General features: G+C 42.5%; 1 protein-coding gene across 4 annotated transcripts in view; it reads right to left on the bottom strand.

The window, feature by feature from the left end:
- DPP10 (dipeptidyl peptidase like 10) overlaps window positions 1-23,477 on the bottom strand; it is a gene marked incomplete at both ends in the record, with an annotated part of 564,196 nt that overhangs the window by 275,231 nt on the left and 265,488 nt on the right. The gene's annotated exons all lie outside the window — the stretch shown is intronic.

The raw sequence follows: 23,477 nt of genomic DNA, 5'->3' as shown, positions 1-23,477 counted from the left end.
GAGCACCCCGACGCCAGCAAGTGAGGCTGTTCTGACGGTGTAAGAGCTCAGGGCAATGGGGCTGGTTATCCTCATCGATAAACAGTATTATCCTCATAATAAACAGTATTTTAATCCTCTTTCCTTCCTTGTTGGAGTTATGCCTTGCCATGGACCAGTTTGCCCGACTTCAGCCACCTAAGGGTGAACCTGGCTTTGAACCCCAACAGAAAGCACACAGATGTAGCGGAAAAGAGCTTTCTACTACAAGTTTATGAAAACACTTGGAAAAAAACACCTGTCCTGTAGCTGGTGCTTCAAGGAGAACGGTAACACTTTTGTCTTTCCCTTCTAAAGCCACAGAGTTGCTACGATGCCGATTCCCACTCTCTTCATGTGACAGCGCAAACATAAAACAAGACTGTTAACAGCTTGGGCAATGTTGCATAAGGAACAAATTATTCCTTTAAATTTCAGGGGGGAAAACAGCTCAGTAGTGAAAAATGTACTATCTGTACTACAAAATTTAACTGAGGATCTCAAAACATATTCAGGGACTTGGCATAAGCCTCAGAGATGTCAGTGGGCTCTATGTTCCCCACACTCACAACAGAAAAACACCCTCATGAACAGGGCCAGTAAACAACTCAAAGCAAAGCCGCATTTTTATTCAACCAAGGCTCTCGTTACACAGAAAAGTGAATTCTTATGCTGATCCACACACACACTTTTCTGAACAGCTTGCTGTGGCTGGTGGGTTTTTTTTTTTAAATACACAGTACAAAGGTCTTTAGCTTCCTCTTCTTGCTCATGATTACAAAACATTAATCTTTGTCAGTCACCTTTGTATAAGGTTTACGCTTTCTGACACCAGAGCACACTGACACAATGCCACTTTCTTGGGAACCGGCAGCTTGAGCCGGCTCTGAAATCATGACATAAATCTAATAAATCCCTAAAATTACACCAGCCCTGTTTGGGTACAACTGAGTCCTGAAGAAGATCCTATGATTTTTAGTCAGCAGTCTCACACCGTCACAGCAGTGGTTTAAAGGTACTGCAGACCAAGCCCCCTTTTCTTCGCTGGCTGTGTCTGTCTTGCCTAGTTCCTCCTTGAAGTGAAGTTTCTTCTGCTTGGTCTCCATTTCAAAAGGAAATGCAGGGAAACATCTGAAGAAAATCCAGCTCAGACATTGCTATGTTTTATGCATAAGAAATGTTTATAAAAGTTGACCCTGAGAATGCATTTTTAATAGCAATGATTTTAAAAGGAAAAAAAAAAAAAGGAGTTCTTGTCTTTCTGATTTAACTCATCTATACTGAGATCTGAAATAATTTCACCCTGCTAAGATCCAAGCTCATTTCACCATCATTGTAGACATCTAATTTAAGAGCAAAGTCACCCAGGCTTCCCTCTATAATTAACAGCAAAAGACTGATGACCTGAATCGTTCTGTTGAAATCCCTAAAATTTGTCTCAACCTCCCTGCTGATTTAAGAACTTCATCTAAAGTCTTAAAGTCAGGTAAGAAGACATTCAAATTAAAAAGAAATTACAATAAACCCCAAAGAACAAAAAGCATCCCAGAAACCTAGAACAGGAGATTAGGTCTGCTTTAAAAATACAAAAGCCAAACATCAAGGTCCACAAAATATTTAATGCCTATGCATTAAAATATGTTAAAAAATTGAATTTGTTTTACAGTTTAATGAAGCAGATGGGCAGAGCATGTGCTGTTTTCTATGCACAAGAGCCCAATCAAAGCAAAACACCATCCCTTCTGATGTCCGCATGCTGGTAAACTCAAGGGATTAATAACAACGCAGTCAGAGCGGTCCTGTTTTGCTTCAAAGAAATTTGTAAACGCAGACTGATTTTACCAATTTGATGCCGATCTGATAAATAGCACTAGAAATACAGAAAGTACATGTTTCAAAGTTGTATTTTCAAGCAATTGTTTGAAAAGGCTTCGTCACAGTGGCATGAAAATTGGTTACTGTCTACTGGTTTGTAATCGTTTCTGCCTTCGAGTGGTTTTCAGGAGCCCAAGTACTCCAGGCTGGACGTTGTGAGCATTTGGCATTTCTGAATGCTGATCAGTCACGTTCCACTCCAGAGAAATGAGGTTGCAAAATCAATCTGTGACTTCCTTCTCAGGTCTGCCAGCGCCTGGGAGAGGTGACACGGCACTTCGGCATCTGCTGCTCCCAACAGCGGCAAATCATCGCATTCACACCCAGAAACACGCGGAGTGAGAAACCGCCGTGCCAGCAACACGGTGGTGACCGGTAACACGCTGACACCCCCACAGCACCCCAACTGCGCGCTGTACCAGACGCTACCGAAATTACCAGGCGCTGACGCCGCGGCACCTGGGACGCTACACTTCTGCTGCGCTGCCCCGGCTTGCGCGTGCTGCTGCCGCCGCGTGTCTGTCTGTCCGTCCTGCCCTGGCCTTTTCCATGACGACAGTTCGAAGCACACGCGGTCCAGAGGAGAGCGGCATTGCTGGGTGCTAGTACGAGCCCAACTTCGTGGGACCGGAGACGCTTTCCCTCCATGCCGGTCTGCACCACGGTGCACAGCCAGTGGCCCCCACACTCCCCACCCCTCGTCCAGCACTTACAGCTATCAACGCATTGTCTGAAATCTCCGATTATAACAACATAAAAATACCACAAACTGTTACAATAACTTTCTTTTGACATCGCGGTTGTATCACGATCCACTCCTGTACGCTGCTGCAGGAGCCCTTCACACTGGCCAGCAGCAGGGGAGCATGAGGCAGATGACACCCGGATAGCTGGTGGGTTTATTACATAAGATTTCTGAACAAGGAAATGGGATTTGGAGCTTTAGCTTAATGTTCAGGGACTGGGTGACTGGATTAAAGCTTTTTAATCACTGCTCTGTTACTCCTTTCAAGATTGGTTTACCCTGCGGAGGAGACGGGATGTTGCTTAGAGGAAAGGGTTATTTGCACTAAGCTACACCGCTTAGAGTCGAGGGTTAATATGGATCATATCCAGCTTTGCCAGTTCAATATCTTGTAAGAATGGAGAAGCTTCTGTAAGGCTGGTTTCTTCAAAGCCGTAGCACAGTGAATTAGAATACGGCTATTCTCTGCGCAGCAGGGCTACTTGTAGCTTCATTAATTTCTAAGAAAAATATCAATAAAATCTCCAGCTGAATTTACATGGCACATATCCCAAGATGAGGACTTAAGTAAATCTCAACAGTAACAGTTACATGTTTATGAGCACTTCTAGTGGGAAGCCCTGATATTTAGGGGAATAACAACAACATTTTACATTTTCAAAGCACCTATCATTGTAGCATTTCAAACTGCTTCACAAATGTTAACTACTCAAAATGTACACGGTCCTGGGAAGCAGGTATTGTTACATCCAATTACAGCTTGGTTTAGTATCACAAATGATTTGGTGCCTCCAAACTTCCAAACTCAACTGTAAGCAGTAGGACATCTTCCAAGGACGTGAGTGTATTTTGAAAGGAAAAAGAATAACAATCAGGAGGGGAAGGGCAGACAATAGCTTTCATACATGTTAGGTATCATAAATCCAGGCACAAAAAAGCTAGTCCTGGTCAGTGGCAAAATGATTAAACTCAGAATAAACCATACTGCTTCTTCCAGAAATGATGTTTAGACCCTGGTGAGGCCGCACCTTGAATACTGTGTTCAGATTTGGGCCCCTCACTACAAGGAGGACGTTGAGGTGCTGGAGCGTGTCCAGAGAAGGGCAACGAAGCTGGTGAGGGGTCTGGAGCACAAGTCTTATGAGGAGCAGCTGAGGGAACGGGGGTTGTTCCATCTGGAGAAGAGGAGGCTGAGGGGAGACCTTATCGCTCCCTACAACTACCTGAAAGGGGGTTGTGGCGACAAGGGTGTCGGTCTCTTCTCCCAAGTAACTAGTGATAGGACAAGAGGAAATGGCCTCAAGTTGCGCCAGGGGAGGTTTAGATTGGATATTAGGAAAAATTTCTTCACCGAGAGGGTGGTCAAGCATTGGAACACGCTGCCCAGGGAGGTGGTGGAGTCGCCATCTCTGGAAGTGTTCAAAAAACGTGTGGATGTGGTGCTTCAGGACATGGTTTAGGGGACATGGTGGCGCTGGATTAATGGTTGGACTTGATGATGTTGAAGGTCCTTTCCAACCTAGTGATTCTGTGATTCTGTGACTGATGAGGGGCACACACCCAAAAAGGAGGAGAGAAAGTCAGTGTTACAGCTGTGAAATGGGATGAATGCACTCACAATCCTTTCCAGCAGTGATAGCTGGTTTATCTTCCAATGACTGTTTCCAGAGGCTTTTTGCAGCCTCCAGCTTCAGCGGCTCATGCTCAGGCTCCCCACCCCCAAAGTTTTGGGACACTACAGGAAAGCAGGACCACAACAACTCAACACCTGGCATGGTCCAAATGGCAAGAACTTACACCAGGGTTCAAGACACCAACGGTGGGTAGAGGGTGAACTCTCCAAGTCAGTATATACAATCAATCATAACACAGATTGCAGTAGATAAATATAAGTTAGCACTATATGGTATATTAAAGATATTCATTTAAATTCACTCCTTACATGCATAAAATTATTAATAGTCACCAAAAGTCCTTGAGCAAGACAGGTCACCATGAAAATTATCCTAAAGTTCTAGTTAAAGGTTTCCAGCCAAGCCACACTGATACCCTGCAGCTACTTCTTTTTCCCAATATGCAAACTTACTGCCTCTTTTTCCAATTTGATGGGACTGTTTGCCAATATTCTGTTTCTGTGGTGATTTTTTAAAATGTAATCACTTCAAGAGAATGAAATACTCTTCCCTCCGTAGCCTCCCTCAGTATGGAAAGACACTGTTCCCATTTCAGAGTCAGTCAATGCAAGCTGCTGGTAGGCTTGTCAGACCACAGCAATTCACTTCCATTTTATAAAAACTGAAAATGAGGGTAACAGTATTATCTTTCATCCTCTTGATACTTATCCTATCTATTTAGATTTCAGAAAAATGCTTTTGTTTCCCTTGATGTTAGAATAGCAATCCAATCTTGGATGAGGATTGAAGCCTTGTCACAATATAAACAAAACTTTCAGAAACGCTGATCAACCATCTGCTCTCTCAGAATTAAACTGGAACTGTTGAAGTACAAAACCACAGAGATGAAGCTGAAGAACAGAGCCCTCAAAAAAACAGCGGCTGCTTTGAAGAGAAATAACGGAAGGTCCTACAACAACGTACAAAAATCTTTCATTGTTCAATAAAAAAGATGGGCTATTTCAACAACTTTGACAGATTCAGAGCTGTGTGCCTCTGTACCAAAAGCCCTGGTTCAGAGATCCATGAAGGAATGGGTTTTTCTTGGTGAAAACAACTCACCCTCACTCAGATTAACCTCCTGGCAGCCTCCAAATCCTGTTTTTACTTAGAAGTTTTATACTCGAGGTGAACTTCTGGAGAGACTTAAATTTCATGCTTCGCCAACATCAGAGAACACTGCATCCTGAATGTGATGCCTTTGGGCAGTATCTTAAAAGCTAACTAACTTCTGATTTTTCCCAAGTGGTGTTAAGTCTTGATAACAGGGAGTTGTTTTCAAACACTTCAAGGTGAGGTACAGACACCTCTAAGTCTCAGAAGAAAACTGTAACATGATCAGAAAGTAGATGCATTTTCCATTAAGTATTACTTAAAAACTTAATCTGTAAACGCATGAAGGGCTCAGATGATAATGGGTAAGGAATTTTCTGGTAGCAAAAAGAGTAACAGGGACAGGGAGAGCCAGGAAATACAGCACAAAAAAGAGAAATAAAACAGAAAGCACTTTTGTGGTGTCACTGGTTCATCAAGGTGGATTTGCAAGAGACTTCATATGGAAAATACCTTCATAACATGAAAAGATTATCTCCGTCACTACCTTCCTTTTCTCCGATGTAACCTGATCAAAAAAACTTTTCTGCAAGGTAGGACAGAACCATTCAAAAGGCAGAATATTTTCCCATGTGGAAAAATCTATTAATATCATCTGGAAGTTTCCATCCCAGTGGAAGGAAAACGTGAAACCTTTGCTGGTTAAGAAACAGCTATTACTGCGTTTTCTACAGGACTGGTGGCAACTGATCAAGTCCCTCAAGATATTTCACAGAGTTCACTAGTTTACTTGACAAGGTTTGCAAATCCCTCAAATACCCATGAAATTTTAAGGATTTACGCTCTTCACACGTGTCTCTCCAACAATTAGGGCTCTTAATTCCAGCCTGAAATGATGCATCACATATTGTAAACTCTGCACAGATTATTCGTGGGTAACGCTTCCCTGGTGACCTTGCTTTTCGCAGAAAGGCTTAGGAGATGCACCGCACCGCACGCTGTGAGAGAGAGACACGGTGGGGGAATCACAGGCAGAGGGGTGAGCCCTCATAATGCATCACACAGGCTGACGAGTACAGAAGTGAGAACACCAGCCATACTGCAGGACAAAGCATAATGCATGTATTTATACAAACCATACAAAAATGATGGGCAAGTATCGATCAGAACTACGAGTTATTAGGGGAACTGAAACAAGCCTGACTTGTCTGGGGAGAAAACAGTGCTGCAGAGCTCCACAGCGAAGCCGAAGGCAGCACACGACGTCTGTCGGTGCGCTTCAAAACATACCTCCAGATCTCCACCGTGAGCAAGGAACACCACCAGGAGAGTATAAACCCCCAGCATTACTAGGGCAGTAGCCCTTACGAAAGCACCCAAGAAAGCAGACCCAGAATAATTAAGTGGTATTTGGACAGGTAGGCTATCTCACATTCACCCAGCGTGTGGTGGATATTCTAAATTTGTATACTGGGTGTTTCTTTGTTGTTTTTCCTGATAGGAGAGAGAACAAGGAGAGGAAATTGGAACTTGAGAAGTTTCCACAGCAGCACTGCTAAATCCCACTGTGATCTGCACGTGTGCATGTGATACATGCATGAGTCTCCAGACACTGCAGGCGTTCAGTAAAAATGCAGCAATCGTAACAGGAGAGAGGGAAGGGGAAAAAAGTTACTCGTGTTTGAGGAACCCAAGATGAAAGGGAGATAAAGCTCAAGCCAGCACCCATGGCTAGAGAGCTGTACAAAGCCATCAGGCTCCCTCTCCGCACAGGCTTCCCAGTCCAGCACAGTCACTTCATGTCATCTCCAGCTGGGAAGGCCAAGCCGTCCTGGCTTGCTGTCCTATTTCAGAAGGTCACAGTGCTGTCGGTGTGGTGCCTCTCCCCACCAGACCTTGCCTTCTGCCCACTCCTCATCCCAGCCAGTCTTTCCTGTCCTCTGTGATCCAGCTTCAGAATAACTATGAACTGCCCAAATGTGCTGAAGAGCCCTTCTGCATTTACTCCACCACAAACTGTTGTCAATTTTATCATTTGGAGCTGAGAGTGTAGTTCCTAAAATGCAAGGACTTGCTTCCCCTGCAAAAAATAAAGTTTTATACATTACACAGCCTGGAGTCCAACCAACCTCCATGCTAAAACTAAGAATTCAGATTATGTTTACCTGCAGCATACATGGAACAAGCCAGGCGGAGGCTTGCATTTAACGGCTAGTCATTTGATCCTGGATTTAACTTGATCAGCCACCTAGAACTAAATTATCTCTTTTGAAAACTAAAAATAAATTTCATTTTTTGTTTTGAGGAACTGTCGGTGCTGTAAGCAAGCATTATTGGAAAAGTTAATTACAATCAACAGAAAGTTCCATTTACTGAATGGAAACCTTATGTCCTTAATGAGACGGTAGAAAAGAAAACAATCCTGCAGATGTATTAGAAACATTGCATGCTACTCAAGCCAGTTACACATACACTGGGCACAAGGAGTATCTTCCCTAAGATACTTCCCTACACGTTCAGCCAGTCGTTATCTCTGCCGTGACGATGGGGACGGACTTGGCTGACCCAAGTTCAGGATATACGGTCTCTATCAGATGAAGGCATTTCTGATCTCCAGGAAACACAGCACCAGGCAGTCCTGGGCTGCCTGCCCAACCCCATGGGAAGGGGGGAACTCTCGCCCTTCAGAGCAAGGACAAACCCTTGTCCCTCGAGTGTATCAGAAGGTGGACCCACAGGACCATGGTAAGATCCTGCCAGGGAAAACACTGGGAAATACATAGGGCTGCAAAACCTACCGTACAATAAACATTTCCATCTAATGCGATGGCTACCTTCATTTTCAGGTGATCGCACACACCCTATTTCCTTAGGATGACAGAAGAAAACATTTTTGTGTAGCAACTTAGGGAACAATTTTCATCCGACATGAAAACGTTGGCAGTCGTCAGTGAGTCAATGCACCTCTCGGCGTGCAGGCGAGTGCGCACGTCACGCACGCGGGCACCTGCGACAGCGAGGTTTGATTTGCTGTTAGATTTCAAAGATGACCACTCACTAATTCCGGAACGACACGTATACGTATACAAAAGATGAGGTTCCCAATCCAGAGAAAATGGCCAAGTAAAATTTTTGAAGGGCTGACTGAAGGAGTTCACACACTGAAACTCTAAGTGACTGGAAAAAATAAGGAGCGAAAAAAAAAAGAAAGCACGAACGAGTTACTGCAGCCCAGAACTCAGCAGAAATGTATGCACAGGTAATTTATGTAATATATGTGTTTCACATTCCTACTGTTCCGCACCACGCTGTAAAACCTGCTGTTACTACATGCTATACTGGCATGTCTATTACTTTCCAACAAGAAAATCATTACTTTGGCCTGCCTCTTGATCTTGTTGAGTTTTGTATAACTCACCTGGCCATTTCAAAAATACAAGCTGAAAAATTGTCTATAAATCAGATACTTGACAGAAAAAGAAATATTCTGCACTATTTAGCAAAGCCAGGGTTGTACTGCATCAAATTCTACTGCCCACTTTTTAACTGTGCCATCACTTAGGAAGAAATTGCACTAATGTAATGGTTCAATATTCAATATAATGAAGTAAGCTCAACAGTGCTCCACAAGTCACAAAAGAGACATTACCGTCTGTCGTTTGTGAATAAACTTCCCTTTGTCGTGAATTAATCAACCTTCATTTTTAATCTGCATACATAAAACATTAAATGCTAGAAGCTTTAATTACTTTGAAAAACACTTGCTGAATAATTTAACCTCAAAGCACAGTTTTCTCCATACCAAGAACCTCAAGCAAGTCCCCCCAGTAATCGATCAGATAAATCTGAGCGCCTGCGTGGAAACCGTTAACTCATTTTCAATGACTAAACACTACTTGTACAAATAGTTTTAAATACAGGATTTGTCTACTTAATCACCTGCAATGTCAGGAAGAAAGACTCAATATAGCAAAACAACATTTTAGATTTGATCCAGTCTCAAAATCAAGTCCCAATATACCAGATGTAAAGCAACACTTTTCTTGTTGGGAGGAAAATACCTCCCTGAGGTACAGAATAACCAATACACCAAACAGACAGAGTCACTCCACTTGAGCTAGACGGACATTACTCATTTGCACAGCCACACATGTACCTGCTAAAGCCATGAAACAAGCGTCAGTGGTTTTTTGGGCCTCCTTTAACTGACCCAACATTGTGCATATTCGCAAAGGAAGACGCACATTAAGTCTCTTTCACTGCAATAGTCCATGCAACAAAAAGAAGAAAAGAATGAAGTATTTTCCTCAAAAACTATACAGCAAGTGAGATGCAGTATAATTAAAATTCTTGAGCTGACAGGGAGAAAAACAAACAAACAAAGAAGAAAGAAGTTTGCATAGTACTGACAGCCAGATTAGGGTCCTACAACCAGAGTTAACACCAGGTCACGGATGAATACCGACCACATGCAGCAAAAGTGCAGACTTAAAACCCTTTTTGTAGTCACAGCTGCAGCTTTCAGACCTAAAAGTAAATATACATTAAGTTTTGTCAAGTGCTGCATGGAAATTTTCCTAACAGTAGGATTTCATATTTCAGACTGCAGCTTTTCAGGAAAAGTTCTCTTTAGCTCATACATAAGATAACCTATTATTCCTTTGCTATTACAACAGAGATTTACAATAGCACATAAAAAGGGAAGGAGGAACTTTCTATCATTGTCAAGCAGCAGAAGACCATTTTTAGTTCAAATACATCAAAAGGCTGAGAGTTCAAAACTTAACTCAGCATTTCTATTCCAGGGGTTAAATTGCCTCAGTTAAAAAACATGCTACTTATTTCACTTTCTTTTTTTTTATTTTTATGCACCTATGGGTTCTGGTTATGATTTCTGCAAGATGGCACACCTGAACGTAACACAGACTGGCACCTGGAAGGCGCTTCTTACCGTGTCTCTGTTCCCTCCCGTAACTAGTCAAAAGTGAGGGATTTCAGTCTCATCTATCCCTCCTATTTACGTACCTTGTTTTCACCAAGCTCAGCCCAGCCCGTATTTTAGATGGTGGATGTGCTGGCCTCCCTGCTTTTAGTAGAACTCTGCTACAGTAAAAGAGACAATGCCGTTCCTCTCCTTAGGGCAAATGGTTTCCCTGTAAACGTGAGTATGGCTCATCACTTTCTACTGTACTTGAGTGCACACTCCAACTGCAACGCAGACAGACAGACAGACACAAAAAAGCCAGGTTTTTTGCTGGTTTTTTTTTGTTGTTGTTGTTGTTTGGGTTTTTGCCTTGTTTTGTGTTTTTTGCTAACAATTTGGTGCGGTGCTCCTCTTGCCCGTGTTACCAGTGCAGGTTCCTACAGATGCTGGAAAGACTCAAACTGACTGGAAAGCAACGCTGAGCACTGGGGCCTCCGTGGCTGCAGACGACTGAAAGACAGGGGAGCTCTTGACTCCATCCTGCTCAGCTGAGCACGGCTGATGGGATGGTGCTGACAGCAAGAACAAGACAGGAACTTGTAGTCCTTATCTGCTGGGGTTAGACAAACAAGGAATACTAATTCTACCCTAAACCACAGAATTATTCACATAAAATGCTGCCTTGAAGTTTGCCCTATTAACCACTTTATAGCTAGTCACTGAAAGATATACTGGAACATACCCGGCATTCAAAAGTATTATTATTTTCAATAAAAGAGCATTTTCCTAGAATAATGGATGGAGAATGGACAGTACAAGAAAACCAGATTAAACTAATTTTCCTTCCCATCAGTTTATTCTTAATATAGTCTTCTTTCAAGACTTCACAAATTTTCTTCTGTTAAGACTCCATGCACAGAAGCAATCTGTACTGGAATTAATGGAAAATCTTGCACGTGGCATCGCCAGGATCAGCCTGCGTAGACGGTTTTGAGGGAGGCTGTCAGCAAACTCTGAGGTAATGCCTCAGCAGGAGCAGCACACCCCCGGAGCGGCTCCAGTGACACAGCAGATGTGGCCTTACGCAAGTACGACACTTTGGTAGTAGGAACGACTGCGCCTTAAATGACAACCACAGTGATCACTACATTTAATGTTGTTTCCAGTTGCTGTCTTCAGGGCAGAAATCCAGAGCCTTAGCCAACTGCCAACAACGCCGCCTTCCTGCAACTTGTCTGGATTGTGAGCATACTCCTAAATCTAAATATTTGTGTTGTTCTCACGTAAGTACACAAATATCAGCCAGTTTAGACTCACACTAACTACTAACCACTGTCTTACCAACAGACTGCTCCCCGTACGTGAGATGCCTTCTCTCTTTTACTCCTCGAGAACACTCTAAAAAGGCAATCGAGTTTTCCCAAATGTTAACTAATCTTGAATGCACTGGAGGTATTTTTATCCAACATAGGCAACTCTGACATTTCAAATTCCCAGAATAAGAACTGGGAATGTAGATCTGTACCTCAAATCTGCAGACACTTCTGAAATTGCACCCTTCAAGGACCTACCCAAGTCATACAGAAATTCTGCAATCGGCCAAGAAGAGAACAAGGGCTTTTAATCTCTGATTCCCTAATCTCAATCCTCTTTCAAGTTAGTGGTACTCTTTCAGATACACCCATGTATCTATGTAGCACTATGGAAAAAATCTTAGTTACAAGAGATTGTATGATCCATAAACCTCCAGCAAGACTTATAAGAATTTTCTTTCCTTGTGTCAATTCTCCCTCCAATACTCAGAATCTGAGCAGTTCTCATAGGCATCTCTCTAGGGAAATTTAGACCTCCTTACCACCTGCAAGCAGGTGTTTTGCCAGTGTATTTCCATCTTAACTGGGGAGACAACAAACATTGGTATGTTTGAAAAATGGCAAACAAATATCTCCAGACATATAAGAAAAAAAATCCAGTGTTGTAAGAAAAGAGTCTTATAAACAGTTGCATCAACCTACGACCAAGTGAAAACCAGAACAAAACCATACAATTGCTTTTCAATATATGCACTTATGCATCACTTCTGTGTTTGTTAAAGCAATACATATATTAGCAAAGAGAGGGGAGCAGAACTGGAGAGAGAAACCATTCCTGAAAAGGACCCAATGTCCACAACCTGTGTGTTTCTGGGGGTTACACAGACCAGCTCTAGTTGATCCTGGGGACCAAACACCCATTAGCAGCTGGAGCACCCCAAGTGTGCTCCTGGAACAGATCAGCTTGCTTAATTTCATCCTAAAGGAATCCAGTTCATACTCTGAAAGTGCTCTAGGGTGCAAACCAAAGCTCAGTAAGCACAATCAGGCTTTGCTGGACTGGTATGTTTTTGATCCGAACTAAGGTGCTACCATGGGCTTACCCAAGAGTCATTGCACTGCAATACCAAAATTTACTGCAAACCAAAGGAACGCCCAAGGGCAAGCTTGCATGCAAACACTCAGAGAATATTATGTCAGTGGAAGTATTTTTTTGCCTACAGATAAGCATGTTCATCATCTCCCGCACCCCACTGCAGGGGAGATGGAAGAAGGAAGCCTGACAAAAAGAAATGGAATAGGTAATTAAGAGTAAAGAGAATTACATCTTTGTAAGTTATAGTAGTTTAAAAGATACTAACAGCAGCAGGTAAGGACATTTATTTACCTTACACTTTCAATGCATTACTTTGGCACAAACTGTTCTTCCTTTTTAGAGCGAAGAGAAAAAATCCTTTACTGAAGTACCAGCTCATTCCAGGAAAGAAGTGCTATTAAGCCCACTTAGGCTGGCAACTGTGAGATGAACTAAAGCAAAAGCCGGCATTGCGTTGCGTTGCATTGCACTTGCCTAGCTCACATTTTAGAAAGGAATCTTTACCCACTCAGAAATAAGGCAAGATTCATGAAGAATAGAACTGACAGTCTCCTAGATACAAATAAGACATTTAATGAAGTATAACCTGAATGAAGCAAAGGATAAAGGGGAAAATTCTCAAAGCTGGTTTTGAGGGGGGGGACACTTGTTCTGGGTTTGGGGTTTTTTGTTGTTGTTTTGGTTGGCTGGCTGGTTGGTTGGCTGGTTGGTTTCCAGAATAAACGCCCAGTTTGGATCCCCAGCTGGGCTGGGTTCTGTAGCCCCAAGCAAAACTAAGGCAAGAAGCTGGCCAGAATGAGGGAGGTAAATAGAGCTCAGGAAAAGGACATTTTCAGTGAAGCAGCTTACTCTTTCTTTACAGACTGAACGTATTCCCATGTTGACATGATATATGACCCTGCATGTGCTTCTTTCAGAAATTATCATCTCTCCATATGGGTTGTATGAAGTGAGACAGCTATAGCAGATTCTTGTGTTTGGTGTATAGGATGTAAATAAGAGTAAAAAAATATCCCCGAGGTGATACATAAGGCCATACTGCTCGCAGAATTAGTACACTAAAGCCTTTTCTCAAGTTTTTCCTCTTCTTGAATAAGCAGGGGGTTTCTATGCTACAGCTAATTATACTACGAGGAAGAAGAGCAGGAACCTCCTTTTCCCAGATTCTTGTATGAAGATGATACCACCTACCACAAAAGCCAGAACATTCTGCTCAAATCCATTTATGTTTACAAATGTAAATACAGCAGAGATCAGAAATAAGAATTCAGATTTCCTCTGACACACCATTACCTATTTCATGAGGATTACTCCATTTTCATTTGCTGACCAGTGCATTCTTGAAACTACAAGCTTACTCTGTATTATTGTCATTAATGTTATGGGATAGGAAATTAGAGCATGGAGTTATTTTAAAAGAATAAAATTCTACCAAATGTCTGTCTGCCATTGCTGCCACTAAAGACACCATTTGGGCAGCTGAGACAGTGACACTCTTGTTTACCATCAGTCTGTTCTTTCCATGCCCTCAAACCTAACGGTTTCCCAATACGTAACGAAACCACTGGACCACAAGGAAAGTATTGAAACACATACATTCATTATACACGAACGTTCCTGTCCTCTGTTCTGAGACTCCTCTTACGCTGCCGATGAAAGCCAGCAGTACGCTTAAGTGAGACAACACTCGACAAATGATTAGCCGTGGGGAAATAAGAGTAAGGAGACAGAGACGTTGCTTAGCTCACAAAGAGAAATACGACATCGGTAAAGAAAGGCAGGAGGGCTGTTGGAAGAAAAAGTGTTAGGAAAACTCTGTGTATAGAAGATTAAAGATGGGAAGCTGGGGAAAAAAGTATGATACAGGAGAGAATCACCTGGAGATGTTACAAAACTGAAGGGAAAACGGAGTGCGAGAGTTTGGAGAACTGCTCATGCGGAACACAGCATTTTACAGAATCAGAAACGTGTCTAAAAAGACAGTGTAGAGGGACAAAAGAAAATCGCTAAGGACACAATCCAAACAGTCACCAACAAAAAGAAGACTTCAGTAGAGCCTTCACGAACCCATACAGATGAGCTTTCACCCTCCTTCCTTCAGTTGTCACTAGTTACACCAAAATGAAATCAGAAATGTAGGGTCTGAACACTGCTACTTCGGAGTCTAACATCAAGCTCATTTCCACCTACAGTAACAGGACCCAAAAAGGGGCAAATCCCCTTTTCAGTACAGAATTGCATGGAGAGACCCTGCAAGGCATACAAGAAAATGTATATGCTAGATATAGGTATAACCACTGTCTTGCTGGTTTTGAGTGAGCAAACAACTTGCATAAACTGACAGCTGCCTTGAGGAACCTTTTCAGAGTCTGGCACACAACACTAGGAATGTAGTTCTGTCCTCCTGAATTTGAAAACATGCCACAACACTGAACCAAAAACCTCAGAGAATGCCAGTGACAACATTTTGATAACTACCTTTCATACAGCTTGAGTACTGCAGCTCGACCTATCTTACTGTATTCCAAAGGAGGTTTTTTTTCCCAAGATACAATGAAAATTACTATGGTGCAAATTATATGATTAGTCCTGCAGACATTATTCACATTAAGTAGTCCCACTGACTTCAGTGGAGAAATGCATGTAAATAAGCACCTTAGGAATGGGCCATGATACAAAAATATTTTCAGCCATGTCAGGGACCAAAAGGCAAGATATATTCAATGCCCCACAATACAGTGAACCTTTGAACTAAAAATAAAAAGGAGCCTTTTGCAACTAATTTTCTTGCATTGCAGCTACCCGCTCACTTCAAAGTCTTCTGACTTCGTGGGCTTATTACCTCAAGAAGATTTAAACTTATATTTATACTTGATGACATCTAATTACCCGATACAGTCATCTGCACCCTAGAACAAGAAGGCCCTTGCCTAAACTTTTCAGTAGGATCTTTGTTTTGTTGCTATTCACACCAAGATATTGCGGAAATCTTCACAAATAAGGTAGAAATTCCTAAAAGGAGATTTGCAGTGGGGAATACCAAGAAGATCTTCTTGAATTGCACTTTTTCTGGCTAAAGCCACCCAATTTTTATAGCCATTTTGTGTTTATTTAGAACTGTCATTAGATCATTCAATTTAAACAGTTCTTCCATAAGACTCAAAACCACAGCACATCATTACTCCTAATTAAGTGTACTTAAGCTCAAATCCTTACTCTGAAAGACTCCCCTAATATATATTAAACGCTTTGATTTAACAAACTCCTGAAGCCTTAGGATGGGAAGAGGGAAAGGAAGTCAGGAGCGCCGTCAGGAGCAGAAAGAACAAACACGGAGGATGAATTATCAGTAGCTCTGGCAGCGTTTGATTTAGTTTCTTGCACTCGCCCAGCATTTCAAACAAGTTTAATGGTTTTCCCACTAGCATTTGGAATTCTCTCTGTATTTCCAGAAAGAAAACTCTAACATTTGCCCAATTTGTTTTCTGGAAAACTACAACGTGCTTTTTTTCCCTCCCCAAAGGAATGTAAATTGGCAGTCTAAAATAACCCCCAAAAGCCTTTAAAGAATCTTTATTTTCCATTGTTTAATATTCTCCAATTGATTTTCTTAGACAACATCCTCTAAACGTCAGAGGGCTTTTATCTTGGTTTAGAATTGTTCAAAACTATTTACAGATTGTCTACATAAATAACACATAATAAGTTATGTGGCTGTTGCCAGCAGTGTTAAGAACAATTAGAAAAGGTCTTTTAGCTTCAGCCTCAGATCTGTAGGTCATCCAATGTCCTTCCTAATGGATAAATACAGTAATTTATCATCATCAGTCACCACCAGCATTGTTCTTTTTACTATCATATATTCATGAGCATTATTCGATGCAGCTGAGTGGAGCGTAAAAGAAGTGTATGATTAAAGTGGAAAGGGACGGAATTTGAGACGGTCAAGATTTCATGGCTAATGCATGGACTTGAAATATGACACAGGTCTTACAAGAGTTACAAAGATGGTGACAACAAATTACAGCTACCCGCTGGCAGGACACGGGCATTCGTAGCAGCGGATGAGTCTGCCTACATCTTCCAGTGCAATGTTAAAGGGCATATTAACATGTGAAGTACAGTGTTGAACACCTAAATGTTTTTCCATAGATCAGGCACATTTCAAAGCTCTGTAAGTTTAAAAAAAAAAAGAAAAAGAAAAGAAACACAACAACAAAACCTAAGATACTTCTCTAGGGATCACGTATTACATTCATCCTTCTTACCACTACAGGAAGAAAGTCTGTGTTCACATTTGTGAGTCAGTAACACAGGCATGTAATCTCTGGATGCTTCAAGTTATTAAAAAATGCTAAGATGACAGCTTTCAAATTCCAGAATAACGTAAAACAGCGTCTCAGTTTGCTTAAAGAGTTCCTCCCCCTTGTTAATTATCAAAATAGCTTGCCTGAAGCAGTTCTTTCAATTGGAAGATACTGGAAAGAAATACAGAAAGTATGTTTTAAAATAATAAAAAACGTCTGCTCAAATATCTGAGGCTACTATGTAACCTACAGTGTGCCTGCAATTCACTTTAATAGAGAAGAGCCAAAAAGATTGCCGTTTCACAGGTTTTGATTTACTGCATTAAGTAATCCCTTTAATCCACTTGCAAAGTGGAAGGCTCTGAACACTGAAAAATCAGGTGCTGTGTTATGCTGCAGAGATTCCCACACACTCTTTTGAAAGCAAGACACGGAGAACCTGCAAAAAGTCATGGGGGCAGGAGCAAGCGAGCACAGGCATGATTGCCTTGCCCTGCATCCACCAACAGAGACCTCTTCACGGGTGTGCTCCCGGCAGGTTCCCAGGGCACAGGGTGATCAACCACTGGAAAGTTCTCTCTCTGTAAAGTTCTCTGCATTAGGAAAGTGAGTTTCTGAAGAGATACTCATCACTTCTGAATTTGAGATGTGCAACACAGCCACTTAAAAAAAACCTCTTATGACTGCTCTCTCAACTATCTGAGACCCTATACTACATGGACTATTTACAAGACGTCATATAAAGATGACGCTTCTCAATTAACACAGAATCATAGAATAGTTTGGGTTGGAAGGGACCTTTAACAGCCATCTAGTCCAACCCCCCTACAATGAGCAGGGACATCTTCAACTAGAGAGGGTTGCTCAGAACCCCATGAGAAGCATTTCACCAAAAAGGAGATCCTACTTGCCCCTGCTCAACAGAGCTCAGAGCAGAAGACTAGAAATGCAATGTAGATGGAAGATGAGCTTCAGGCTTTTTGTGCTAATCACCACAATTGGGTACATGACTGAACTACATCGAAACAGCCATGTGCAAAAGAGAAAGCAAATCAAGGCCACAAAGTAGTATCTAAAAGATGACACATCCCGTGCCTTCCCCTAGAACTTGAATCCTGAACAATATTCCAAACCACCACAGTTAATACATTTTCACATAAGCTTCTTGTGCTGCTGGTCATATATTCAACAGATACTGCAAGCCTGTAATACTTCTTTCTGGATCCAGCACGGATATAGTATGGCATATATATATTGTACAAAATAGAATTTAAAAGTTAAAGCTAAGATTCAGATGTAAACTTTTTATGAAACATTCTGGGCATAATAATACAACCATACTTCTCCGTCTTTATTGGCTTTTTTTACATGATATTTCTGATGTTATGTTGAACCTTCCAAACCAGAATGTTTGATATATATTGCTCCAATAAAACAAGTAAAAAGTTCTGCCAGGTTAGTAAGAAGGAAAAATGCAAAGTCACTTTGGATTATGTACTAGAACAGAATTTCTTATTTCAGCCTGAAGCCAACTTTGAACACAACCAAGAGCAGGGGACATGGAGTTGACTATCTAACAAAATCTTTCAAGTTACTGGAACTGTGGTACATATACGATTAAGAGTTCAAGTTTCTCCCTGACCCATCAAGCTCAAAATGACCTCAGTGGGGCATGGAAGAGCCTTCAACTTCGATAAAAGCCCATTAAGATGAATACTGCTCTGGACAGACACAGCTATCCATGAACATTTTTCCCCACTGCAATATCAGAGTCTATCTTTGGGAAAAAGAAAGTAAGGCAATGAAGAAAGACATAAGAACAAAAAACATTTTGGCTTTAGTCACCGAAAAATAAAATACAGGTTGTCCTCTTTCATTCAGATGTGATTTTAGAATACGCCCCTTGTTTGGTGATGACAGAAACTGGTCCTGAGACAGAGAAAATTCAACTCCTTAAACCAAGGCAGCAAAGCAAACTGTAGTCAGTTCTGCTTGTATATATACTAAACATGTAATTTAAATTATATTAATTTACATTACTAAACATGTAATTTAGTTCTGGAAAACTACAGGCCTGTCAGCCTGACCTCAGCACCTGGGAAAATTATGGAAAGGTTCGTCTTGAGGGTGCTCACAGGGCATATGAAGGACAACCAAGGGATCAGGCCCAGCCAGCACAGGTTCATGAAAGGCAGGTCCTGCTTGACCAACCTGATCCCCTTCTATGACCAGGTGACCCACCTAGTGGATGAGGGAAAGGCTGTGGATGTTGTCTACCTGGACTTTAGTAAAGCCTTTGACAGTGTCTCCCACAGCATTCTCCTGGAGAAACTGGCGGCTCGTGGCTTGGACGGGTTTACTCTTCGCTGGGTGAGGAACTGGCTGGATGGCCAAGCCCAGAGAGTTGTGGTGAACGGCGTTAAATCCGGCTGGCAGCCGGTCACAAGCGGTGTTCCCCAGGGCTCGGTTCTGGGGCTGGTCTTGTTCAATATCTTTATCAATGATCTGGATGAGGGGATCGAGTGCTCCCTCAGTAAGTTTGCAGATGACACCAAGTTGGGCAGGAGTGTTGATCTGCTGGAGGGTAGAAGGGCTCTGCAGAGGGATCTGGACAGGCTGGATTGATGGGATGAGGTCAATTGTATGAGGTTTAACAAGGCCAAGTGCCGTGTCCTGCACTTTGGCCACAACAACCCCATGCAACGCTACAGGCTTGGGGAGGAGTGGCTGGAGAGCTGCCTGGCAGGAAGGGACCTGGGGGTGCTGGTTGACAGCCAGCTGAACATGAGCCGGCAGTGTGCCCAGGTGGCCAAGAAGGCCAACAGCGTCCTGGCCTGTATCAGCACTAGTGTGGCCAGCAGGAGTAGGGAAGTGATTGTGCCCCTGTACTCGGCACTGGTGAGGCCGCACCTCAAATACTGTGTTCAGTTTTGGGCCCCTCACTACAAGGAGGACATTGAGTTGCTGGAGCATGTCCAGATTTCTCTCGACCTTTCGGCAACGAAGCTGGTGAGGGGTCTGGAGCACAAGTCTTATGAGGAGCGGCTGAGGGAACTGGGGTTGTTTAGTCTGGAGAAGAGAAGGCTGAGGGGAGACCTCATCACTCTCTACAACTACCTGAAAGGGGGTTGTGGTGAGGTGGGTGTTGGTCTCTTCTCCCAAGTAACCAGCAATAGAATGAGCGGAAATGGCCTCAAGTTGTGCCAGGGGAGGTTTAGATTGGATATTAGGAAAAATTTCTTTACTGAGAGAGTGGTCAGGCATTGGAACAGGCTGCCCAGGTGGTGGAGTTACCACCCCTGGAAGTGTTCAAAAAACGTGTGTATGTGGCGCTTCAGGACATGGATTAGTGGGCATGGTGGTGTTGGACTGATGGTTGAACTTGATGATCTTAAAGGTCTTTTCCAACTCTAATGATTCAGTGATTCTGTGAAACACTTACCAAATAATTTCCCTATTTAGCACAACACAATGCAGTTTGATTTCATTTTCCCTTGCCTGTTTTTAAACAGAATAATGTAGCTGATTCTAAAATGACATAAAGAAAAAAAAGGGGGTTTTTTTTCTATTTTGAAATAAATTTTTAAAAGACTTAAAGTTGGAAGAGTGAGAGAGGCTCAGGAGAGAATGATTATAAATTTCAGAAGTCTGTCTTCTATACACATAAAGAACAGCAAGTAGCACCAGGTGGTGTACATCATCTGTTTTTTTGTAAACAGACTGAAGCCTCACAAAGGTAATACCTAAAGGAATTATCTTAGTTTTTCATCTGCAAAGACAGCACCATTCATCAACCAGCAAGCCATACAGGTACGTTATTTTTTTCCAGTATGTTGCATCCACTGACTACCGAATGGTTGTGCCTTCTAAAAACTATCACTAAACATCATTGTCCAAGACCCCAGGATGGTTCTTAAAAGCTAAGCTTTTAAGCTTAAAAGAGGAAAGACACTATTTTTTGAACTCTCTGGGAAGAACTGAAGGAGCCACATTCACTCCCAACACAAGCGGTCAAGTGACAGAAGTCTGAGCACTTTAGAGCTTTCCAGAAATGAGCAGAAAGACAAGAAGTTTACAGCTATTTTCCTTTCTACAAATATATCATCTGAACATAAAACTGTAATTTTGGTAATAAATATGAGTCATCATTTAGCAAAGAGTTGATAATAAATCTGGCTAATTTATCAAAGCAATCGCCGAAACATCAATAGCACTGTTAATGGAAGTTGTTACTAGATGCCTTGGCCCAGGGGAGGCTTGATTTAAAAATACCGTCGGGGAAGTGTTGGATATCAAGTTGTATCCAATTTATTTATAAGCTGATGGCTATGGATGCTTCAGTCAGTCGATCCAAGCTTTTATTTAAGTGGAGAGTCCCAGCATTAGCCTGCTGTAATTTGAAATTACAGCTCAAGTCCCAAGCCTATAAATTTACCACAAATGCATCAACTTCAGTATGACTATTCTCAGAAGTATCTGTAAAACCATATTTTGAAGTCAGAAGAGAGATTTACACTCAGAAAATCTTGGTGTAATTCCTTGTTCCTTCTTGGACTTCCCACAGATACAACCACTTCTCTGCCAGAAAAGATTTTCTGCTCCTGCTATCTCAGGAAACCCTCTCAGAGCAGATGTGGCTTCTTGTTAAAAACAAATAAACAGACTACAGGTGTCACCTGTAGTGACACTACAGGTTTACAGAACCTCACCAAGCAAAATGCAGTGTTAAACAGGAGTACCCAGACAGAGATGGATTTCTTGAAGGCCCTAAGAAGGCTGTATTTTCCACATGGACCAAGCAGTGACAGTGCTATGGGGTATGGAAAACCAAGGTGAACGTATGAGCCCTCGTTTGGTCTTCTCCCCACGCCCACCACAGCACCCACCACGGCTGCGGCTTTGTAACCACAACCACAAAAAGCCAACAAAAAGCTTCTAACCCATCCTATCCCTCTGTTAAGATCACAGCCACACCACTCTGCTGTACGAAGACCCGTTTCCAACATACACCTGGACTCAGACATAGTCTGTATCCAAGCCCTGACCAGGGCTTGAGCTACGATCGAGTGGACTTCAGCTGCTGTGAAGGTGCGTGAGTGGCCTTAGTGTTCACCAATATGCACCAAGCATGGCCTCACTCTACATGAAGCTCGCCGCAGCATTTAGGCCTGCATCCTTATTACTAGCATTTAAAGCCATAGAAAGACTTGCCATCCATTAAAAGCAACATTTTGTTATGTGGCGCCGTAGGACATCCCTAGGACCTAAAACAACATGTAGTCAAAGTTGATTCAATATCAACTTTTACAAAGAAAACCAAACCTGGTCTGGAAAAAAACAATGCAAATACACAGGACTTTACAATTACGCTCCAGGCAGCCAGGCATTGCAGGTAGACCAGAAGTCCCCTCATCCACCGCTGGGAACTCCAGAGCACTCGGGTAATAGTATCTCTATATTTAGGATAAATTCCTAATATTCAGCATGTTTTAAATTGAGAACTTACTGCTTTTCCTCATTACAACCTAAAAAAAAAAAAAACAAACAACTGGCAATTTTTGGTATATAACATTAAGCCTGCTTTGAAAAGAATTCCACCTCCAACAACAAAAAGCCATTCTGGCAATTCAACATGTCTGAATTGAATATAAAGAAATAAAGGCTGGTTAAGTACATTTTATTATATCTAAAAGCAGTATCCCTCTAAAGCAAAACAATGTCCCTGAAATTTATGAGCTCTGTGAACCTCTGAGACTATTTTAAATGATCCTGACTTCTCCACAAATTCTGCTATTTGCATGAAACTCAAGTACTGATGGAAGTTACCCATCTTTTTCAGACAATCTAACTTATGCAATTAATTTATTCAAGGGGGCTGCTCAAACTCGAATGTATTATTTTATCAGCATTACATGAAAATGTGCCAGAATGCATACGCTTTCCAGCAAGAAAAGCATACATCTTTAGATTTATTGAAATGAATGGGTTCGCTGATGTCGGGGACTACCCAGGAGCATAAGGTGCAGCCCGGGCGCGCATGCCGGACCGGGGGCTCGGATACGGGCTTTCTAAAAACAGAACTGCGCGCAGCAGCTGTCACTGTTCGCGTTTTTCACCCAACATTAGTGTTTCGGGGGAAAATTAAGCTCTGTAGATGCACCTAAGGGACAATGAAAATGTGAAACGCGGCTGCCCGCGTCCTGCAAGCCCCGTTCAGCACGCCGGAGTTGCGAACTGGAGCGGCGAGTCCTGACAACGTCCAACAAAAAACCCCTCAGTCTGGGCTCACCGGCGGCAGCGGAACGTCCGGGGGCGTTTGCGGGAGAGCGGCGCCGCGGGGTCCCCGCCGGCGCTTTCGGCGGGGACGCGCGCAGCCCCGCCGCCCCGCAGCAGCAGATACGGGGTCCGGTGATGAAAACTTGGATTCCGCCACGGTGAGAGCCGAGTTCAGCGGCTCCCCGGCACGCGTCCTT

This window comes from Phaethon aethereus (genome assembly GCF_964289735.1).
Source record: "Phaethon aethereus genome assembly, chromosome: 6".
Classification (NCBI taxonomy): domain Eukaryota; kingdom Metazoa; phylum Chordata; class Aves; order Phaethontiformes; family Phaethontidae; genus Phaethon; species Phaethon aethereus.
The sequence above is the reverse complement of the archived record's forward strand: the minus strand, read 5'-3'. Positions and strand labels throughout refer to the sequence as shown.